This window comes from Cornus florida, unplaced genomic scaffold (genome assembly GCF_030987335.1).
Source record: "Cornus florida cultivar Cherokee Brave unplaced genomic scaffold, ASM3098733v1 CherokeeBrave_3.0.0_Hap2_Chr03, whole genome shotgun sequence".
Lineage (NCBI taxonomy): Eukaryota > Viridiplantae > Streptophyta > Magnoliopsida > Cornales > Cornaceae > Cornus > Cornus florida.
This window is the reverse complement of record NW_026775573.1, coordinates 27,526,194-27,549,953: the sequence shown is the minus strand read 5'-3', so window position 1 is coordinate 27,549,953 and position 23,760 is coordinate 27,526,194. Positions and strand designations below refer to the sequence as shown.

The window sequence follows — 23,760 nt, the reverse complement described above, 5'->3', positions numbered from 1 at the left end:
TTTAGCTAAGCAAAGAATAGATGAATGCAAAGCTTAACTACCATGCTTAAAGGGCCTAAAAAAGTATAACTTTGAGCATAACCAAGAGCACTGAATTTCAGATTCCAAAAGCAGTAATTCACAAAGTTAAAAAACATGTAAAACAATTGATAAACCAGTTTAGTAGCCCTTCAACTTCAAATGCAAATGCACCTTCTGTCCAAATACCTCAGAGATTTGAAAGCAGTAAAGTTAGCTCCTCGTCAGACACCTTAACATCAACACACGCTCCTACTGATGCAGCAAGTCTTGCTGCTAATTGATGCTTACACCGCAAAGAAAAACAGTAGAGATAGAATATAAGAATCATGAAAGGTTGTGCCAAAAAAATTTATGGAGAAGCATGCATGCAAAACTCTCACAAAACTGTTCTACTCTGATTACAATGTCGTAGAAGAATGGAAAACAAGAATAGTGCTCGGCGAAGCAGATATATTCCTCCATCCTCACTCTCCCACAACCTAACGAACATAATATAAATCATAACCCAGTATTACTTTACCTTTTTCTTGCAAGAAAAAACAAAAAATGGAATTTAATAGCAAAGTTCTGAACCATTTGTCTATCAAGGTTAATTAATAGAAGTCAAACACAAATTTCTGCATCAATTGTCCATACAAAGTAAATTAATAGAAGTTAAAAAGCAATTACAAAGTGTTTCATATTTTCAAATTATGAGAGTAATTCAAATTCCCTAACCTGAATCTGATTTGGCAGCAACTACTGACATACCCTCAGCAACAAAATGTCTTTATTAAAACCAAATATATCTGATAATTGCTCAACAAGTAATTTTACAACACAAGCCGTTGTAAAATTCACAAAAAAAAACTTGATACAACAAGTAATTTTACAACGTTGTAAAGTTCACAAAAAAAAAAAACTTGATACAACAAGTAATTTTACAACACAAGCCGTTGTAAAATTCACAAGAAAAAACTTGATATTTCAAAATTTCATTGTTCCCTTTGTTCTACTTTCTAATGTTCTCCCTCCCCTCGGTTCCAAAACAATACTACGAGGAACATGCGAATTGGTGGGAAGTTCAAGCGTAGGGTCAGTTGGAACCTCCCTAACCTCTGGGAGGTAAATCTCCATAGGCATCACACCCTTTCATCCTCGGTTTCATGCTCAGTAGTGGTAGGACTCTCGCTACTATCCACCATAGATTCATCACGAGTAAGGCCAGGTGGCGACTGTCCTGCCTATCTATAAAATTTCAAATAAAAAAGAAAAAAAAAAAAAACAACTTAAATAAGCTCAATAGAAAAGGAAAACAAATTACAGCGAAGCAAAAAACGAACTAATCAATTGATAAAAGTGACAAATGTTGTGATTATCTACTCACATTTAAAGTAAAAACAAAGCTATATACTATTAAAATGAGACATTCTTTTTAATTGATGAAGAAATCAATTGATAAACAATATAGCACTACTAGAACAAGTAAAATAAGTTGAAATAATTTACCTTCTTTTTTTTTCCGATTCCACTCATTTCACTTGGTCTTTTATTTCTTTTCCAAAATTTAAACCTGAATCATTAAAATTGAGGCACGCAACATATTAGAAACTTGATGTTGAAATGTGAATATTTTATTTCATAATTTATGCTAGACTAAAATAAGAACAGTAATATACTACTAAATAAACAAGATGCAAGATGCACACAGATTTGTTGTACCAAGATTTAGGCCAGAAATTTAATTTCAAAGATGCAGATAATACAAGATTCATAGATTTGTAACAAAAAATAAAACCGACTTAGATTCAAATGAAAGACAACTATGAAGAAGGAGATATACTTTTGTCGTCGCATGGTCCGATTTCACTCCAAATCCGGACCATCTTCCTAACGGAATCTCACAGCTTTCTTTGGCTTGCTGGTGAATGGTGAGAGAGACAGAACCGTTGAGATCTGGGACCGGACCCTTTCACAGTTCGGTTCCAAGGAACCGTTGACTGTCTGTCTGAGAACTTCGCCAATCTGAACACCCCTCTTCCTTTCCGAAAAAAAAAAAACAAGAATTCACAAACTCAAGAATTACAGATAGTACACAAAATCATTTTTATATGAAAGGTCATTCGCCAAAAAAAAAAAAAAAACAGAAATATATGGGTTTTGAGCTTTTGATTACAGACCTTTATATATATATATATATATATACAAAATCAAGAATTACAGACCTTGATTAGTTGATTTAGAAAAAAAATTAAAACAAAACCCATACATACAAGTGAGCAGTTGCACAGAGAGAGGGGGGCAAGCTTGAGAGTTGAGAGACAGCGGCTGAAGCTTGCGAACGGCGAACCCGAACTGGAACAGCGGGCGATGGAAACTGAAAGATATGGTTTTTGATTTTTTGAACAATCTTGAAATGATATGCCGATATGGGTTTTGAACTTTTGATTCTTGCAGACAGATCTGAAATATATGGTTTTGAACTTCTGATCCTTGTAGATTTTGTAGAGCTGAAATATATGGGTTTTGAACTTCTGATTCTTGTAAATTTTTTAGTTTGCAGTTGCAGAGAGACAGACAGAGAGAGAGAGAGGGCTGGTTCAGAGTCGAGAACGAGAATACAGATGGAGGCGCTTGGAGTTGGGGAGGCTGAAATGATTTGCCCAAAAAATATTTTGTTTTAAAGCTTTAGAATTTAAAGTTACTAATATTAATAATATAATCAAATATATATAATATATATATTACGGTAATATTCTGGTGAGTTCTGGGCTTGAAGCCCATACATCCAAAGTTCTTTCAAGTCTTCAGCCCATTCTTCAATCACCTCTGGGCCCCTCGCACTTAGATGAAAATATCTACTACAATGAAAGTCTTAGTCCATCTTTTTCATCTGGGCACGACCCATGCCAGCGTTTTGACCCAGGAGTTGGGGCCCAAAGTGGGCCACTTAATTATCCCTCTTTAATATTCCAAAGCTCAGCCCAACCGTTGAGGGCCAGTCAAATTTCTCCATCCACATCGCCTCTTTCTCATACGCTTCAGAAGACGTATTATCAATCCCGTTTTTGGAAAAAGCAAGCTAGGGCTCCGTCCACACTAACTTCGGAAGATCATCAACATATTTAGTACTTGGTAAAAATATTGGTTAAGGCGAACATACCACATCATACCAATAAGAATCCCACCATTCAATCAAACCAGTCTCGCATTTAACAAAAACTTAATCTCTACAAATTGATTTGTTAAATTTTTATTGGGTCATTTTAATGACATGGTATTCCGGTTCACCTTAAAAATACTCCAATTCAACAAAGTTGTATTTAGATTCTAACACATTCAGTGCAACAAAGTTAAATCTCTTTCAACATATTATTTTGTGTGTTAAAAATGGGGAGTAAAAATAAATATAAGTGTGTTAAAAAGCACCACAACAACACGTTACATGACCAAAATGCTACAACACCTTACAGGACCAAAACGCTAGAAGATCTGAACTCCCCTACAAAGGTATGGACGGTTAGTATATATCCATGACTAACACAATACAATACAAAATTTCAGTTGCCGATAGGTTGAGACAGAGAGAATGAAATATGAGGAAATCAAAGTGGTTCTTTTTTGTAGATCACGAAAACTTCACGTGATGGACACGCGCGCAGCGCGCGTATTGGGCGCCTTCTTTGGCCGTGATGACTCCGTTTTTGTTTTGAGCCTTATTTCTTCATCCGAATTCCGAATCAAGTGATTCTTGAGTCTAATTTTATTTTTATTTTTGTCGTCTATCCAACAGTGTGCTCGGTGGCACCTTAATCTTTTGGAAATGACCATTTTGCTCATAGGGCTAAACTTGTCTATTTTTAAAACGTCACTTCCGCATTTGTTTTCCTTTTGGTTCCCGTGACTCATGGGAGGTCATTTTAGCTTTTCTAAGATCCACGTTAGCAATTTCAAGAGCCACGTCACCAACTTTCGCTCAAACATGCACTCCATCAGGTTTTCCGAATTCTTGCATTCCAAAATAAATAAATTAATTAAAATTAATTAAATTTGAAAACTAAAAATAATGAATTGGAATAAGAAAATAAGGATTACAAAATCTTGGAAATAGTTGTCACTTTTATCAATTGATGAGCGGAGTTATAGGTTGTCATGATTGTCGAGAGGGTCTCTAGGTGGGGTATAGTGGTTAGTTTTAGTGGGTAGTGTAGGATTGCACGATAAGGCAGGTAATATAGGGTTATTGTAGTACTGGGTCATTTGTGGACGAAGTGATAGAGAATAGGTACTGTGTATCAAATGGATTGTGTTTTAGAATTTGAAAGTCGTGGACTGGAGTTGTAATTTGGTTGTGTCTGGAGCATCAAGAAGTGGTATTTGTTGTTGAGAATCCACGGAGATAGACTATCAATTTGAAATGATTGGGACGAGGGTGATCCCTTAGGTTTAGTTGGTAGCTCCATTTGAATTTTGTCAATCCAAGGAGATATACTATCAATTTGAAATGATTGGGACGAGAGTGATCCCTTAGGTTTAGCTGGTAGCCCCATTTGACTTTTGTCGGGGCCAAGGTAGTTATGAGGAACGGTATGTTGAACCTAGGGCGTGAAGTTTTCTTGTTTAGGCATGTAAATTGCCTTAGGAAGAGTGGTTTGAGTAACCGGTTAAGCACTAGTGACTGATTGTGTTGTTGATGGTCTTGAGGAGACAGTTGGGTGTTGAATATTCTGGAGTTTGTGCTCACTTTTCTTTTGAGATTTGTCGGCATGGCGTTGCCGTATAGAGCTTCTTTTCAGGTCATAAGTAGTGGTTGATGTATAGAGTATCGAGAGTGGGGCATACTCTTTTGTTATGATAGTGTCATCCTAGGGATACTTGAGGGGAGACTGCTTGGCGGCAGCTGGTTGAGTTGGTGGGACGTGAGTTAAAGTTGTCATTCGAGGATGATGGTAGTAGAGGTGTTATGGCAGGATGTTTTGCACTATGAACATAATGGTTTAAGGTATGATTCGAGGGTGGATTAGATGGTATGAGTTATTTGTTGTGTGTTGATAGGTGGGTGATGGGATTGTGTGCAAAAATAATAATAATAATAATAATAATAATAATAATAATAAATAAATAAATAAATAAACTATCGAGCTTGGCTCGAGACTTGTCGAACATAACCGAGCCAAGCTTGAACCAAATTTTCTCAGTTCGACTCAAGCTCGAGCCAAGCTTGGACATTCTATCACTTGACCGAGCTCGAGCACACTATTATTCGGCTCGGCTGGCTTGCAATCCAAAATATACCCAAGTCAATAAATGACTTGACCCTTTTAATTTAAGCAGGTTAAAAAAAAAAAAAAATGATTTGTGTGGTGTTGCAAGTACACAATCTGTTTATTACACGAATTACTTGAGTGATGTCATGTTATTTATGTTATGTATTTGGTATTATTTGTCAAAGAAAATTGTTGGCGCTAAAAAAAAACACAAAAGTTCATGGATCAAAAACTCGACAATTGATGAATGAACATGCGAATAATATATATTATAATGTTGATGCAAAAAAAAAAGAAATAAATATTTGAAGACTTTCTGAAGGTAAAAAATTAAAAAGTTTAAAAATATGCAATTATGCATATTATAAAACGCAGTTATTTCTTTCTTTTTTCAAAATTGTAGCAATAACTATTTCCTCGCTCTCAAAATAAGGCCCCAAGCTGTCTCCTTAGTGCTATTCATTTCCTTTACAACTTCATATTATGAATAATTCAAAATTGAAAAGTCCCTTTCTTCTTGCCCTTTTTGCTGCATTTTCTCAGTAACCAAACAGGCACTAGGGTTTTGAGAAAGAATACAAGCAGTCTGGTCGCAGAGACGGTGTGGAGGGACATTTCCATGTGCCCTTACCCGTTCCAATTTTTTCCACCACTTATATTCCAAATACACCTTGTTTAGTTTATCTCTTACTGTACTCCAATTTGGAACGGAGTCAATTGCTGCACCTGATATATATCTATATATATACTGAAATGAAAATTTGAGCTGATTTGTTGTTTTATATACAGCTTACATTTTTTGTTTGGTAAAAACTTGGAGAGAGCGACTAGGATAGTGGATCAACAAGGTCTGAAGAGGATATCTGGTGAACCCAGTGGGCGTTACCTTTCCTTCCTCATTTGGTGAACATAGGTTTTAGGTTTCAGATTTTAAATGCAAAAATTCAAATTTTATTTGGCAATGAAGATTCCGGTCGGACTGAGGCTTAGCCGTTCAAAATTGGAGTTCATTTGCCTACAAATTGTGGATTTTTATTACTGAAAATAGCAAACAATTTGGAAGGTTTAAATGCTATTTAACTTGTAGTAATTTGCTTTGTATAGACATATGATTCTGAAATTTGAGTTTTGACTTCTATTAATTTGAACTTATAGACAAATGATTACGGGGTTATGATTTATATGCTCTGCTTAGGTTGTGGGAGAATCTCAGAGGAAGGAGGAATATTTCCGCTCCGCAGAACACTATTGTGCTTGTCTTTCATTTTTCTATGACATTGTGAACAGAGAACTGCTTTGAGTGAGTTTTACAAGCATGCTTGTCCAAATTTTTTTTTTTTTTGGGGGCACAATTTCTCGTGATTCTTATACTCTCTTCTGTTTCTTTGTCTTTGCAGTGTAAGCATCAATTAGCAGCAAGACTTGCTGCTTTAGTAGGAGCATTTGTCGATGTTAAGGTGTCTGAAGAAGAGCTAGCTTTACTGCTTTCCGATCTATGATGTATTTGGACAGAAGCTACATTTGCATTTGGAGTTGAAGGGGTACTAAACTGGTTTATCAATTGTTTAACATGTTTTTTTTAACTCTCTGAATTACTGCTTCTGGAATCTGTTATTCAGTACTCTTGTTTATGCTCGAAGTTTTACTTTCTAGGCACTTTAAGCATGGTAGTTGAGCTTTATATTCATCTATTCTTTGCATACTGCAACTTCGCAGTTAAAGTGGTTGCATAGAATGTTGTTAAGTGATTTTAACAGTCTTGCTTGATTGTGTGTGACTGTGTGTTTCGCTTCAATTTTTTTATTAAAGATACTATTGGCCGTCGAGATCATTGCTTTATATGGTGCATCAAGTCTCCATTCAAATGAACACATGCTTTGAGTTGTTCCAAAGGCAGTAATTCTGAAAGGTTTACTATACTATGTTTACACCTAGCCTCAATGTGTGGTGGTTAGCACTCTAGACTTTGAATCCAACTATCTGGTTTCGACCACAGTGACATCTGCATAGGGGGTGTGTGTGAGAGAGAGATAAAGGCTAGCTCCTCATTGGTTATCGTTAAGGCATAGATGCTTAGTTATGTCTTCCTGGGATTAGGTTATTCTTTGGTTGCTTTTAAACGTCTTGGGCAAGAAAGTTGGTTCAATTATGTTTTTCTGCCTTCTTGGGATTAGGTTATTCTTTGACTGCTTTGAAAAAATGGTACAGAGCAAGAAAGTTGGTGTAATTTTGGTAGAGGTTATTTGCTACCTAACTTTTTAGTCTACACAAGAAGAATGCCTAGAAAAGTTATTTCATTGTTTCATAGTCTTCAGAATTTGTTAGTTGTGTCTGAGATCCGCAGTTGCAGGGAGAGTGGGAGGCCTTTGTTATTGGGGAAACATTGTAGGACTAAATGACTCTTTAAAATATTCAAATCATTAGCCTGAAGACGTGTTTACATAAAATGGAGCCACTAATCAGAACAAGCACAAGAATCTTCAAAGCAACTGGATGGGAAAATTTAAGGTATATTAAGAGGGTGATAATGAGGAAGGGAAAAAAAAATGACTTTGAAGATAATTCAGAGATGACGTCGTGTAGGGATTTATGCATCATACACAAGATAATGTTTTTCTTCATAAGAAAGTTCAATTTAAAGCAAGATAAGCTGCACCATGTTAAAAATCAATAAGCTTTGGTCTGCATTTCTATAAATATATTTCTTCTTCTCTTACTGCTAGTTGCACTGGTCATTAGTAGAGAACTTTGAGATTCTATATTTTTCCAGTTTTGCTAGCAGCATAGAGCGCCAAAGCCGCTGTATTGTCTGCCACGTTTCTTAAGATTTCACTGGAGATGCTTAGAACCCTCAGTAATGTTTTCTCCATTAGGATTCAGAAACGATTTCTTGAATTTTTTTTGGATTATGGTTTCACATTTTTTTCTGTTTCTCAAATTATTCCTCATTGTAATTTGCTTCAGATAATGGAGGAAGCTACTGCCTGTAAGTGACCATCCTACTATTGCTTAATGTAGTATATAGAAGGAAAACTGTATTCATTAGTGCATGGAACAGGTACCAACCTGTTTCTGAAATTTTCTTGCTGTGTGAAATGTGGAACAAGCCTTGCACATATTTGTGTATTGACATATTTCTATTTTTATTTAGATATGTGCTTCCTATGTTTCTTTCCTTCCTTCAATTTACTAATCCATCTAGCGTGGATTATATGACGATGATACTCAAGTTCTTAGATCTATTGACTTGACCCAATAAAAAGTATGAGCAAGTAATGATGTGGAGATGACAAACATATACCCACTTGCCCCTATGGGGACTTGGATTCTTCACAATCTATTTTGAAAAGTGTGGAAGTGCCACTCGGCTACAGTCTTGGTATTATGAAAGGTTGAACAAGCGATTTTTACACCTTGCCTCGAGCACTCTGTATTTGAGATCCAGTTAATTACCTGGATTCAAGCACGATGAAATCTGCAACTTTTGTTATTACTGGGTGTAGATACCTGATTTTTAGGCGGGTTCCAGATCATCACAAAATAAGAGATGGTGAGGTAAATCTTGCAACATGATGGAATCCGAGGTGGATTGAGAGAGGTGGAAGCCCAGGCAAACAAGAGAGAGAGAGAGAGATGGCAGTGTATATAGAAAACACTATTGACTCCTTGATCCATTTTTTAGGGGTTGTGAAGACAACCCATCTCAGAGAGAGAGAGAGAGTTTAGAGCTCTCGGTCTAAGAGGAATTTTCCTCCTTGTGTCTGCCCTTTTTTTGGCCTTAGGTTATTTCCTTTTATAGGCCAAGTGAGGGTGGGTGATGTCATCAATGACATCACAAGGTCCATTAACAAAATAATCAAAAGAGATTAATTTCTCATAAAAGAGATTAATTTCTCAAATAATTATAAAGTAACGTTAAATAAGATGGAGTTAAATGCTCGGGAGTCAAGATGGTATTTCTTTCTCTGCAAGTCAGGCCGAGTGTCGACTCGGCGAACCCTAGACTTCAGCCACCAAACCAAAACCTCCTCAGATCCCAGGAAATCTTGAGTCCTGCTCCCAACTCAGGTCTTCGTTCTTCTGTTCGAAGTATGTTGATGCCGTGATAACTTTGACTGTTGACCATGTTATGTGGGCCATCGCTAATGATGTGGCATAACTCGTTGACCATTTGACTGAGCTGTGTAGGCCATTGTTGATGATGTGGCATTTGCCATGTGGACTCAAAATATAGGTATCCACATTAGTCCCCCTGCGCAAGTGAGCTTCGTAGAAAGTAGAAGGTTAGTCGGGCATAAAAAGATGTGTTGTAATCGTAAAGGAAAATGAGGGATCCTTCAAGATTCTTAAAGGAAAAAATAAAATTTATAAGAAATACGTTCAAGCAGCAAAGCGTGTCTCTATATAAGGTATCTCATCTTGGGTAAGTGCTCTGAGTCCTTTAATGGACTTGATTTGTTTAAAGTCTGAGGCTCTGGGTCGCTCAATGGAAGTCGGATCGAGGAGGAGTCCGTCGATCGACTAGTGATAGTTCAGGACTGGGTTGCTCGATGGATTTCGAATGGTGAAGTCTGATTGATGCCCTAGGTTACTTGATTAACTTTTATGATGGTTCATTCGAGGCTCTAGGTTGCTTGATGATTTCAAGCCTAGTTCTAAGTTAAGGTTGTTGGTTATTTATTGATGATATATCACCACAAATATATAGGTATCTATAGTAGGGTAGTCCCCCTGCTTTAGTGAGGATGCTAGGATTAGATGACCGGGTATGGATGCTAGGGGGTAATGACCTGAGGCCGTGGCTCGTCGAGGTTTTGGGTCGTTGCTGGACTATGGATGATGTTGGGACAGAGGCTCTGGGCACTCACTGTCCAAGTCAAATCAAGGTTCTGGTGTCGTTAAGTGTAATCATGGCATTGGGACAGAGGTGTTTGGCGCTCGATATCTGAGTCAGATCGAGGTTCTAGGTCCGTCGATTGGCTAATTATGGCATTGGGACAGAGGCGCTAGGCGCTCGATGTCTAAGGCAGATCGAGGCTCTGGTCCGTCGATTGACTAATTATGCCGTTGGGACAGAGGCACTGGGGGCTCGATGTCCAAGGCAGATCGAGGCTCTGGGTCCATCGATTGACTAATTATGCCGTTGGGATAGAGGCGCTGGGTGCACGATGTCCAAGTCAGATCGAGGCTCTGGGTCCGTTGATTGACAATGCGTGTATATATAATTAACTATATGCATGTGCACTTAATATAAATATATATATATATATATATATATATATATATATATTCTTTTTTAGAGTCAGAGTTAAACAGTTGTACCAGTCTTGAGCTATGCGAATATGCACTCGGCAAAATTAAGATGTAAGGTACAAAAAGTGAAAGTATCAGGGTTTAAGCATGAAGATGAAATGCCATGTCATGTGATACATCTATGTAGATCGATTTAGTAGTGGAAATGTTCATAAATAAGATTTAAAAGGATGTTTGACATGTATTGTAGACATAAAGTGAACTTGAAAGTTCATAAAGTACAAAGCGGGACATATTATATGTATACATGTATTGAGAGGTAGCGGGAACTCAATTGAGGATGGTAGTAAAAAAAAAAAATAGAAGATTTTGCCGAAGGTAAATAATTATTTAGTACATATATATATATATATATATATATATATATATATATATATATATATATATATATATATATCATGTCGAAACAGGCAGGTTTGCCTAGGAAAGGACTATAAACAACTGTGTTTCGTGACTGTTTTGTGGCAGCAAAAGTCATGTATGCAAGGATACATATTGAACATATGTATGATATATATAGATGTGACTAATTACATGGTAGAAAATGTTTTAACGATATATGTACATATAGGTCAAAGTTGAAGAAGTAATGTACAGTCGGAGTAGGAGTAGGAGCATAAAAGAATATTATATACTCCGTATATGTAGGATTATATCTATGTGATAGGTGGGTATTGGGTAGTAGTAGAAAACATGAAATAAAATTGATTGTGGCTTCTAACTTGTACATTAGAGAAACATCATAAACATGTGGAACATGTGCATTAGTCTGAGTACTATGGTGGTAGGTGTAAGAAAAAATATATATATCTATATCAAATGTAGTCATATTTATGTGACTAGGAGTATGGAACAAATATATATAAATGAATTTATAGTATAGACAGAAAATGTGTGGGAATCGAACACATATAAAGTAAATGGTTAACTACAACGACACCTCCTGAGGTTTGACATAATGACAACCATATATAAGTTGGCCCATTTTTGAACAATGACACCCCTTAAATTTGATAAAGTTAACAATACCACCCCTATAACCTCTTATACAAAATAAATTAACCCTATTACCCTTTGACTTTTGAATTGACCAATTTGAATAATAAAATTACCACTTTAACCTTCCTAATTATTTTAATGGACAAAACTAACCCTCTATACTCTCTTTCTATATACACACACTGTGTCACCGAAAATCAACTTGATTTAGGTTCAAAGAATCCACAAAAACAAAGAACCAGAAGCAATATATATACGCGTGTGTGTGTGTGAGAGAGAGAGAGATAAAACATATCAAGTGAAACCATTACCTGTAATTAAATCTGAAGACCAACAATAGACTCTTATCACCAACTTTCAACATCATCATCTCTGCAAAATCCAAAGCCCATTGATTAAAAAATAATAATAATAAAATACCCTGCATGAAGAAGGTGAAGGAGGCGATGGTGAGTGGCATTTGGGGGTATACATATCACTCTTATATATACATATAAACCATACAATTGCATTATATATATATAGCTACAAAAAGAAAATGATACATAAATATATAATAGATACAGAAAGAAGATCCAAAAAAAAAATCAGCCACCTTTTTTATCTTAAAATTCTAGTAGCAACAGTGTGTTACTGTCAAATTATGCTTCCGTCAAATTATCTTCCATTTCTGCATAGACACTGAACATCATTTACTTTGTCTCCGAGCCTTAATTAATGATCAACTACTGCTTTTGCATTGGATCCCAAATATTTATTAACTTAAATTTCAGTTCTGATTTTGAATTTTTGAATTTTTATTTATTTATTTTTGGTCAATTCATGTGCAACAGAGGGGCTTCGAACCGAAGAAGGGTGAGAAAATCTTTCGGGGCCAGGAACATACTGCATATGAACGCCGAAGATGGCAGCGGCGGAGTTGCCGGGGAAATCAATAATCTTAGCACTCAATTGGAAAACCCAATCCAATAATAACGGTTGAAAATTGGAGACAAACATTCATCCGTGATCTTCAATTCCATAGGATACGCTTTATTACTCCACCGCCACCACCAGTACCGCCTTGGGCTACCAATACTTGCCCAAATTTTTTGATTAGCAATATTTCTCTGCGATTCCCAAAATAGTAGCGATCTCTAAGAAAACATGAAATCAACCCAAGTAAAAAAACTATAAGATTTGTTGGAATTGACAACAAAATTCGCAATCAGCCGGTGACACCGAGGAGGAGGAGGAGGATAGAGGCAGTGGTGCTGCGCAAAGCCGGCGACATCGATATAGGGTGGATTTTAGTGGTGAATGAGAGAGAAGGATTGGGTTGTGGCGATGATGGGTAGTGTAAGGGTGGATAGAAGGTGGGCACGATGGGAGGAGGTGGGAGTGGCCATGGTGATGGTGGGTATATGTGTGTGTGTGTATATATATATATATGTGCATACATATAATAGAAGCCGTTTTTGCTTTATTTGCAGGAGCAAGGTGAATCATATATAGGGTGAGCGGTGGCGGCGGTGAGCGGAGAGGGACTGGGTAGACGGTGATGGAGGTGGCGGCGGCGATTGAGGAGATTGAGAGGTTAGAGAGAGAAAGTACGATGTATGGGTTAATTTTTCTTTCTTTTTTTTTTCCAACAAGGGTATTTTGGTCACCTAATGGTTTGGATATTTTAGATCAAAATATGAATAAAATATTAAAGGGTAAAGTAGACATTTCACCTCTTTTAAGGTTCTATTTGGCTTCAAAATATGACAAGGGGTGTCGTTGTTCGAAAATGAGCTAACTATCATATGACTTAAATGTAGCAAATCTCAGAAGGTGTGAATGTAATTAATTCTAAAGTAAATGATGTGTGAGAGGTTCGGTAAGGAAAGTCTTTTTCTCAACAGTGCTACAGTTGAGTGTGTGTGTAGTTTGAAGAGGAGTGTCAGCAGCTAACTCAAGTAGTGCTCAATGCTTTCTGTGGTCACAGAGGCGATAGTACTCAGCAAAAACGCAGAGTAAAGCCACCCTTATTCTGTGGAAATAAACGAAGCTTGGAAGGTGAAAACTATTACAGACCCAAAACTCCTCCCAAGGGCAAGTCTCAGGCCAAGTATGAAGCTATTACTTTGCCCGTGGAGCACGAGGAAAGGCTTGGAGAGATTGAGCAGTCCCTTCGATGCGCTACCGCAACCAATGGGAGATAGTCATTAAATAATGATTTGTCAACTATAAGTCCGTTGATGGACGGCCAACGAAGGAAGTGGGACTCGCAATCGACGGGCGACGTCGGGAAAGCGATGGGTTGAAGAAAGTCGGCAGCTACAACTGGTGCGAATTCGATGGGCCTTGCCATCGACTGGCCTGAAATCGACAGGTTGTCGACAAATGGACGGACTTCATCAAGAACACTGCGCACAAGATCGACCGGCGTTGTTGTCAGACGGTCAGCAAGAAATCGACAGGCTGCGTCAATTATAACGGGTTCAACGAAAGTCGATGGTTGTTGCCGGAGATCAACGAGCGTCATCGATAAAAGCAGTGGCATTGAATTGTCGGACAAACTGGTTTGTATGAAATCGACGGTATAGTTAATTGAAAACTGCGGGGTTTGTCTGAAATCCCAACAAGACAGGTCATCGACGAGTAATTGATGGCGTCATCGAAGGGATGGAGGCTATCGACATGGTGCACCCGTGAGGCTTAGCTCCAAAATCGACGGTCATCAACTGGTTTGTCATCAACAAGGTCTGCTTGCTCGGAATCGACGGGAGGATGACAAATCGAGCGAAGAGTTGCATGAAATCGACGGGTGGATGACAGACGGATACATGCAATGGACGAGGTTTGTCGATTAAAACGATGGCATGACGGGACATCGTCCAAAATTGATGGGTCATAGCCTACAAGGACGGCGAGCATGCAACCGACTTTGGTCGATATGTAGCCCAAAATTGAGGGGTCATCGATAATTACAAATAAAAATGTTGGCATGTTCAGCAATTGCAAAATCTGTGTTAATACTTAGATTATGTAATGCAGAGTTCTGGGTATGCAAAACAAATGAATGTTAAAGTGTGAAGAAGCACTAGTAAAGGATAGAGGAATGTGTAAGGTTGGTTGTGAGGATCACTGGTCATCAACCAAACTGGTGGTCTGAAATCGACAAATTTTGTCGACGAGAATGGTTGAAATAAATCCACGGATCGTGGACAGTTGCACGACGGATTCGTCGATTAGGTACCCCAAAAAGTGAAGACGTCGACAAGTGGTGTCCCAAAATCGGCTGCTGTCGTCGATAAGGCGAGGAGCCAAAAAGCAAAGTTCCTTCAGAAAATGGATGGCGAAGGACTAAATATATTTGACATCTGCAGCTTGTGTTGACCTTTTAAAGCAGTATATGGAATAGTAGTAAAAGATGAGCAAATATATATATATATATATATATTAACAGTAATATTTTGTCTTATGTAACAGTAGAAATAATATAAAGATGCTAATATGTAGCATCAAAATATTTACTTTTGGTTGTTATTGAATGTTTTATTGCCCAGTTAAGGCTTTATTGTAGACAGACACCGTAGGGCTCCAATTAAATTTAGTCTTACATAACAGTAGAAATAATATTAAATGCTAGATATATATTTATTGTGTTTATACAGATAAGAGTCTGCAGGTCGATTTACAGGAACAAGGCATTGAAAATTGTATTTTATACTTCCTGGATGAAAGAAAATGACGATATTGTCTCTCAAATCAATTGATTGTAATGAAAGAAATAGCATGCAGTGAGCCATATTATATATATATATTATGATTTGGGTGAATGCAAGCAACGATAGTAGTGTTGTGAGATGCAAGATATGGAGATATCAAGATCCACATAACAACACAGGTAATAAAGTGTGCATGAGCAATATTTGTAAGAGGAAAGATATTGAAATAAGGAAAGAAATGGAGTGAGATCACCGTATGAAGTGTGATTGTAGCCCCAAACTAGTAGATCAATAGAGGGCTTTTGAGTTCTTCCATATCCACAAAGGACTCTTCCCACGATTTACACGAGAATACCTCCCCAACAGAGTCGCCAAATGTAGATACCTAATTTTCAGGCGGGTTCCAGATCATCACAAAATAAGAGATGGTGAGGTAAATCTTGCAACATGATGAAATCCGAGGTAGATTGAGAGAGGTGGAAGCCCAGGCAAACAAGAGAGAGAGAGGGAGATGGCAGTATATATAGAAAACACCATTGACTCCTTGATCCATTTTAAAGGGGTTGTGAAGACAACCCATCTCAGAGAGAGAGAGAGAGTTTAGAGCTCTCGGTCTAAGAGGAATTTTCCTCCTTGTGTCTGTCCTTTTTTTGGCCTTAGGTTATTTCCTTTTATAGGCCAAGTGAGGGTGGGTGATGTCATCAATGACATTACAAGGTCCATTAACAAAATAATCAAAAGAGATTAATTTCTCAAATAATTATAAAGTAACGTTAAAGAAGATGGAGTTAAATACTCGGGAGTCAAGATGGTATTTCTCTCTCTGCAAGTCAGGCCGAGTGTCGACTCGGCGAACCCTGGACTTCAGCTACCAAATCAAAACCTCCTCAGATCCCAGGAAATCCTGAGTCCTGCTCCCAACTCAGGTCTTCGTTCTTCTATTTGAAGTATGTTGATGCTGTGACAACTTTGACTGTTGACCATATTATGTAGGTCATCGCTACTGATGTGGCATAGCTCGTTGACCATTTGACCGAGCTGTATAGGCCATTGTTGATGATGTGGCATTTGCCATGTGGACTCGAAATATAGGTATCCACACTGGGAAAGAAAAAAATGGAAGAAAAGGAGGAGCGAGAGAGTCAGGCTAGCTCCTCCTGAGTTACCGTTAAGGCTTAGCTGCTTAGTTCTGCCTTCCAGGGATTAGTTTATTCTGTGACTGCTTTGAAAAGAAGGTATAGAGTAAGAAAGAGGATCAGATTTATTTGTCCATCATCTTCTGCTATGCAATTGACACCGCATAACATATAAATGTGCCAATAATAATACCTCATGTTGATTTGACAGTACTAGACACTGTTTCATGTTGATTCGAGAGCACCAGACAATGTTATGGTCATGGAAGGAAAAACTATCTTGAGTAAAACACAATGAGTAAAACATCTTGATATATAATAATCTACAAAATAAATCATACAGCATTGGTTTCTATTTTCTTTCATGAAAGATTTTCTTCCTTATTTCATAAAATAATTGAGGCCAATCTGACACATATACTAGTTCAATTTTCGTTCCTTATGCATTATCTAATTTTCATTCATTATTAATTGCTGTATTTCTAGTAACCATGCATTTTATTTTGTCTAAAGATTTGAGTACTTCAACTCAGAGCATGGATTGAATGTTAATGGGCATTATATCATATGAATCTTCCACACACTCGCCTGAGTCCTTTTCTGAAGCTCATGTTGGAACCTCTCCATGACTGGTTGTGGCAAGCATATTGGTACCACAATCCCATTCTCATCTTCTTTAGAGTACGGTTTCTTGAATGGCACGTAGAAGCTAAGCAAAGAAAGGGCTCTGGCAGGGCCACCATATACCGGCTTTCCCCATCCAAAATCAAGCTTATCAAACCCTAGTCGTGTTGTATCTGATATCATATAATTCCTAGCCACCGTATACGAGGGTCGTCCCTTTATCACCATAAGGTCTGCCACTGACCTTATGTACTCTTCACTCATCTCAGACTTTGCCGACTTTTCCAACTCCACAGCATACCATAATGGCTTTCTACACAGCATTTCAGAGGTTGAAACTGCTGCTGGGTAGGCACATCCATTGCCACAGAAATTATTAATATGTGAATTATGGTAATGAGCTAGCATTTGCTTGGAGTACACAGCCCAGAGAAATCATATAGTACACTGTGAATTACATGCTAATAATTGATGTTCAACCAAATCCTAGGATCTTTGTGAGTCAGATTTTCATCTAATATGTGACTGCCAACTGTAATGTGCTAATAATTGATGTCCATATTTTCATCTTGTTTGTAATATGTTACTACCAAGTGTAATGTGCTAATAATCGATATTCATATTTTCATCTTGTTTGTAATATGTTACTACCAAATGTAATGAAAAATGCTTTAATTAGTAAAAGTTCTTATAAACAGTGTAGTCACAATATAAAGTAAGGGAGAAAAAACTGACCTTTATATTTTTTGAGTTGAGTTAGTTAAACTGAAGAATTCATAACAAAATTTTCGAATATCGGCCTAAAGTTAATAAGTAGATTTTTAACTACTTAATTTGTGAATTATTTATTTATTTATTGAAATTCACAAAAAGTTACGGAGGTACATTTTCAGGACAGTCATGATAAAAGCTTTGTGTGAGTTTTACATTCATGCTTGTCTATAAATTTTTTTGGGCACAATTTCTCATGATTCGTATACTCTCTCTTCTGTTTCTTTGTCTTTGCAGTGTAAGCATCAGTTAGCAGCAAGACTTGCTGCATCAGTAGGAGCATGTGTTGAAGTTAAAGTGTCTGATGAGCAGCTGGCTCTACTTCTTTCCAATCCCTGATGTATTTGGACAGAAGTCACAATTGCATTTGGAGTTGAAGGGGTAAACAATGAGCAATTCACATCTAAACTAGTTTATCAATTGTTTTATATTTTTTTTAAATTGTGAATAGCTTTTGGAATCTGAATTTCAGTAATCTTTGGTTATGCTCCAAGTTTTACTTTGTAGGCACTTTAAGCATGGTAATTGAGCTTTGCTTTCATCTATTCTTTGCTTACTGCGACTTTGCAGCTAAAGTGGTTCCATAGAATGTCGTTAAGTGATTTAAGTAGTGTTTTTAGATTGTGTATTTACTTCAATTCTTAATTGAATACCATTGGCCATTGATATCATAGCTCTATAATGTGCATCAAGTTTCCATTCAAACCAATGCATGCTTTGAATTGTCCCAGAAGCAGTAATTCTGAATGGTTTACTACACTATTTTTACTAATTGCCTCAACGTGTGGTGGGGACTTTGAATCCAGCTACTGGGTTCAACCACGGTGACATCCGGGGAAAAAAAGGAAGAAAAGAGGAGAGAGAAAGTGAGTGAGGCTAGCTCTGCATGGGTTACTGCTTAGTTCGCTCCCGGGGATTAGGTTATTTTTTGATGCTTTGAAAAGAAGGTATAGAGCAAGAAAATTGGTACAATTATGGTAGAGCTTATTTGCCCTGAGGAAGTGTGTACATAAAATGGAGCCACTAATCAGAACCAAACACGAATCGTCAAAGCAATTCGATGGTAAAAATTAGGGCATTTTAAGAATGGTAATTAGGTTAATTATATGAAAAAAAAAAAAAAAAAAAAAAAAAAAAAAAAAAAAGAAAAATCAAACAAACAAACAAACAAAGTCTGAGAAGAGAATTCAGAGAAGACACATTTTGGGATTTATGTGTTGACTTTAAGAGATAATCAAAACTATAGTAAAGTAGAAGAAGATAGTTGAGAAGGAAAATGAGGAGAGAAAAGAGAGAGATGGGAAAGAGAGAGAATGAACAAAATACTTTCATCCTTCCACCACATTTTTTTCATACTAACAAGTTTCAGAAATTACACGTAAGCACCTAATATTATATAGGTAATAAAATATAAGCCCCTGACAACCTTATGCGTCGTACAGAAGATACTGTTTTTCTTCATTAGAAAGTTCGAGTTAAAGCAAGATAAGCTGCAACATGGCAAAAATTTCAGAAGGTTTGGTCTGCATTTCTATGCATATATTTAGTTCTAGTTTCATTAGTTGGGATTCTATATTCTTTTTGTTGGTTGCTTTCTATTTTCCAATGAGTTTTCTTGCAGTGGCTAGTTGTGGAGGCATGGTGTTGCAATGTCATTTTCTTATATACATATATATAGTAGGTCTTGTATACAGAAGTTACAGAAACATGTATGTGTCCTAAGTTTCTTGCCATGAAGAAGTGTTTACATAATATTAGTTTTTTTATATATAAAAGATACTTAGAAGAGAATTCAGAGGTGACGCCCTTTTAGAGATTTATGCATCATACCAAAGATGCTGTTTTTCTTTATTAGAAAGTTCAAGTTAAATCAAGATAAGCAACATGGCGAAATTTTTAGAAGGTTTGGTCTGCATTTCTTTGCATATATTTCTTCTTTTAGTTCTAGTTGCATTTGTCATTAGTTGGGATTCTATATTCTTTTTGTTGGTTGCTGTATAGTGCTCCAAAGCCGTTGTATTGTCTGCCAAGTTTCTTAAGATTTCACTCGAGATGCTTACAAACCTCAGTAATGTTTTCTCCATTAGGATACAGAAACGATTTCTTGAAAATGCAGTGGTGGATTATGGTCTCATTTTTTATCCATTGAAACGAATTTTTAGGCTGCTAGCATGTAATTTGAATGCATATTTGTGTTCCTTTCGTTTTTTTCCCATATAATGTCATACACTGTTGTGTTCAAGTCATGAATAAACTACGAAATTTTAACTTTATTTATTTATATTCTTTTTTCTGTTCCAGTGTGTTTCTGTTCCAGTCGTATACTTCTCATATTTCTGAAATCATTCTCGTTGTAATTTGTTTCAGATAATGGACGAAGCTACTGAATGGTGCTTTCCTGACATGAATGTGAGTTTTTGCTAGGGTACGGTGTTTATACAATGCTAGTACCAAGCTTGAACCAGAGGGTTGAATTGGGTAAGAACTAGATGACACTGACCTTCTGTATATGAAAATGTTTTTGTGGCATGAGGCTGAAAACATGACTTTTGAGCAAGTTGTTACAACTTTGAACTACTTCTTGTATTGTAGTTTTTAATCGGCGAATCGATTCATTGTTTTGAATAAAACTTAATTTGTAAAGGTCTTGAAATAGTTAGATCTTTTTGTTGAAATAACTCGAGCTAAAGCTGAGATTAGGGTTTAAAGGTGTAACGACTCGAATAGATACCAAAATAATAATAAAAATCTATAAAAATTTCGGCATGACTTCCGCAGAAAATGTCCCTCAACAACCTGTAGAAATACAAAAATAAATGCAATGGCCTCACTGAGCCTTAAACCTAACTTATCATGTCCCAACGCACAATTCAAATATTATACTACATTCATAAAATGGTTACATACATACAAAAGTCCCGTTCCTCCATCTCATCCAAACATAGAACCCACTTAAGTTACATCAAATTACAGTCCATAAAATGTAGCTAGAAATTAAAAGTCCATAACTTAAAACATTATACTAATTAAACTAAAGTGTCATAAGGTAGTTAATATTACATTTACAAAATACTAGAGTCTAATACAAAAGATAACAAAATAGAATGTGTATTCAAGCTCATCTAAACCTGTGGTGGACCGTCGTCCGTCACCTCTTTTTCATATCCTAAAAAAATGTTAAAAATAAGGGGGTGAGCACAAGCTCAGTAGGAAGTGTCTAAGACACACTTCTTATGTCTCCGTGAATCCATGCAATAAATAGATAAAAAGTGAACGGGATCATGCTATCGGGAAACGCACATTCTCAACCACAATAACAAGTATATAACAAATATCAACCAATCACAAATTTACCACGATGTCATGAAATGCAATGTTATACAAATGTCACTCCCCATTTCCGAAACAATTCAGTTTCAACAACCAAACCGTTAGTGTAGTCCGACCCAAAGCACTTCCATGGCGTCACGAAAGGAAGGTTGGTTAACTATCCACGACCACAAGGCACCTCCAAGGCGTAGCATCCGGCCTAGTTAACTCAACTACATTCCCTTCTAGACTACACCAACATCACGGATCACTAGGCACCTCCTAGGCGTCCGGTTTTCGCAACACTTTTAGAAAATATTTTCCCCAAAACAATTTTATTTGTTCTAACAATTATTTTTCCCCCTTTCTCTTTCCCAATGGATGCATGAATGCTTCATGCTTCAAATAATTAATTTAAATATATGTTTTCACACATTTCCATTTACATCATCATCACAATTTAATGAAAATTTCTAAACATTCATTTCCTTTATTTATTTATTTATTTATAACCATAGCATCCATTTTTCTTCAAGATAATAAATAAATAAATAATCATGGAACATACAACACATCAAACACTACGCATGCTCATTTACCGTAATGAAAATAGACATGCATATGAACTCAAATAACACAAGGAGCACAATTATCATTGTAATTACAAAGAACTACAACAACAACAAGCTAAGCAATTAAAATTTAGCATGCTTAGAATCAAATTTAAGGGGAAAAATTCACCAAAGGCCAAGAAATTGTAGATTAGAACACCCCTACCTCAAATTGATGAAAACCCCCAATTTGAGCCCAAGAACCCTAGAATTTTGAACTCCCTAGAGTGCACCAAATGATGATTGGCTCCTATCAAATTAATGGCCTCGAAGAGCTCAACAACTTTGCTTCACAATGTTCTACCAAATTCCCAAAGGAAAAAGCAAGATCAAGGTTTGAAGTTGCAAAAAGAAAAAAAAAAAATGGAAACTGCCGAGAGCAGTCTGGTTACAGCAAGAGAAAGAGAGAAAGGTGGACTCGTGTATTGGCCTTATGGCCTTTTGTGTGTTTATAACATAGGTGGGGCCCACTTGCTTTATTTCTTTTAACATTAATTATATATATATACATATATATCACAACATTACATTCTCCCCAACTTTAAAAGATTTCGTCCCCGAAATCAGGCCATACCTGAGGGAGAAAACAACTCTGGATACTTGGAGCGAATCTCCTGTTCGAGCTCCCAAGTAGCCTCCTCAACTCCATGATGCTTCTAAAGAACTTTTACCAACGATATCGTCTTTTTTCTCAACACCTTCTGTTGTGTGTCAAGAATCTGTACTGGTCCCTCCTCGTAGGAAACATCTTCATCAATGTCCACATCAACCCAACTCAAAATGTGAGACGGATCCGGCTCATACTTCTGTAGTATCGATACATGGAAAACATTGTGGACCCTGTCCATCTGCGGTGGTAATGCTAATCTGTAGGCAACCTCTCCTACACGGTCCAAGATCTCAAAAGGTCCAATAAATCGTGGCGACAACTTGCCACTCTTCCCGAAGCTCATCAACCCTTTCCTTGGAGAAACCCGAAGAAAAACATGGTCTCCCACCTCAAATGATAGCGGTCATCTCCGTCTATCTGCGTAATTCTTCTGTCGGCTCTAAGCTGTAAACAATCTCTGTCTGATCAGCATAATCTTCTCGGTAGTCTCTAGTACAATGTCGGGTCCTAAGGCAGCTGTCTCGCCCACCTTAGTCCAACAGACAAGAGACCTACAAGGTCTACCATACAACGCCTCAAATGGAGCCATATGAATACTCGCCTGATAAATGTTGTTGTAGGCAAACTCAATAAGTAAAAGGTGATCCTCCCAACTACCACCCAAGTCAAGTACACAGGCTCGAAGCATATTCTCCAAGATTTGGATGGTACGCTCCGACTGGCCGTCCGTCTGTGGATGAAATGCAGTACTAAGGTGCAATGCTGAGCCAAACGCTGCTTAAAGTCCTTCCCAGAACTTCGAGGTGAACTTAGCATCCTTATCCGACACAATAGCCACTGGAACTCCGTGCAATCTCACAATCTCTTTCACATAAAGTACACTGAGTGTCTCTGCGTCATCTGTTGCCTTAATAGGCAAGAAGTGAGCCGTCTTGGTCAATCTATCGATAATGACCCATACGGCTTCATTTCCCTTCCGTGACCTAGGAAGGCCCGTCACAAAATCCATTGCAATCTCCTCCCATTTCCACTGCGCTACCGGCAATGGCTGCAATAAACCAGCTGGTCTTTGGTACTCGGCCTTCACCTGCTGACAATTAAGGCACTTAACTACAAACTGTGCAACATCTTCTTCATTCCATTCCACCAATACTGACGTCTCAGATTGTGATACATTTTAGTACCACCTGGATGAACTGCAAAGCGGGAAGTATGAAACTCCCGTAAGACTTCCTCACGACAAACTGTAGGAACAACCAACAAACCCTTAAACTGTAGACCTCCATCTGCATGTAAGGTCCAATCCTTCACGGTCTCGCCACTGGAGATCAAAGTGTAAATGGCATCCAAATCTGAATCCTGTCTCTGTGACTCAATCACCCGTCTAACAAGAGTGGGTTGAGCCACGAGACTAAACAAGAATGC

The 23,760-nt window shown here is 37.4% G+C and overlaps 1 long non-coding RNA gene across 2 annotated transcripts; it reads right to left on the bottom strand.

The window, feature by feature from the left end:
• Positions 1-768: 768 nt before the first annotated feature.
• LOC132300062 (uncharacterized) lies at positions 769-2,682 on the bottom strand. Of its 2 annotated transcripts, none has more exons than XR_009480255.1 (4): positions 2,274-2,682; positions 1,844-2,041; positions 1,510-1,573; positions 769-1,248 (listed from the first exon to the last, which is right to left on the bottom strand). It is a non-coding gene; the product is annotated as an uncharacterized LOC132300062 (long non-coding RNA). The 2 variants fall into 2 exon arrangements; XR_009480256.1 differs by having other exon boundaries at positions 769-1,244.
• Between the last annotated feature and the right edge of the window lie 21,078 nt (positions 2,683-23,760).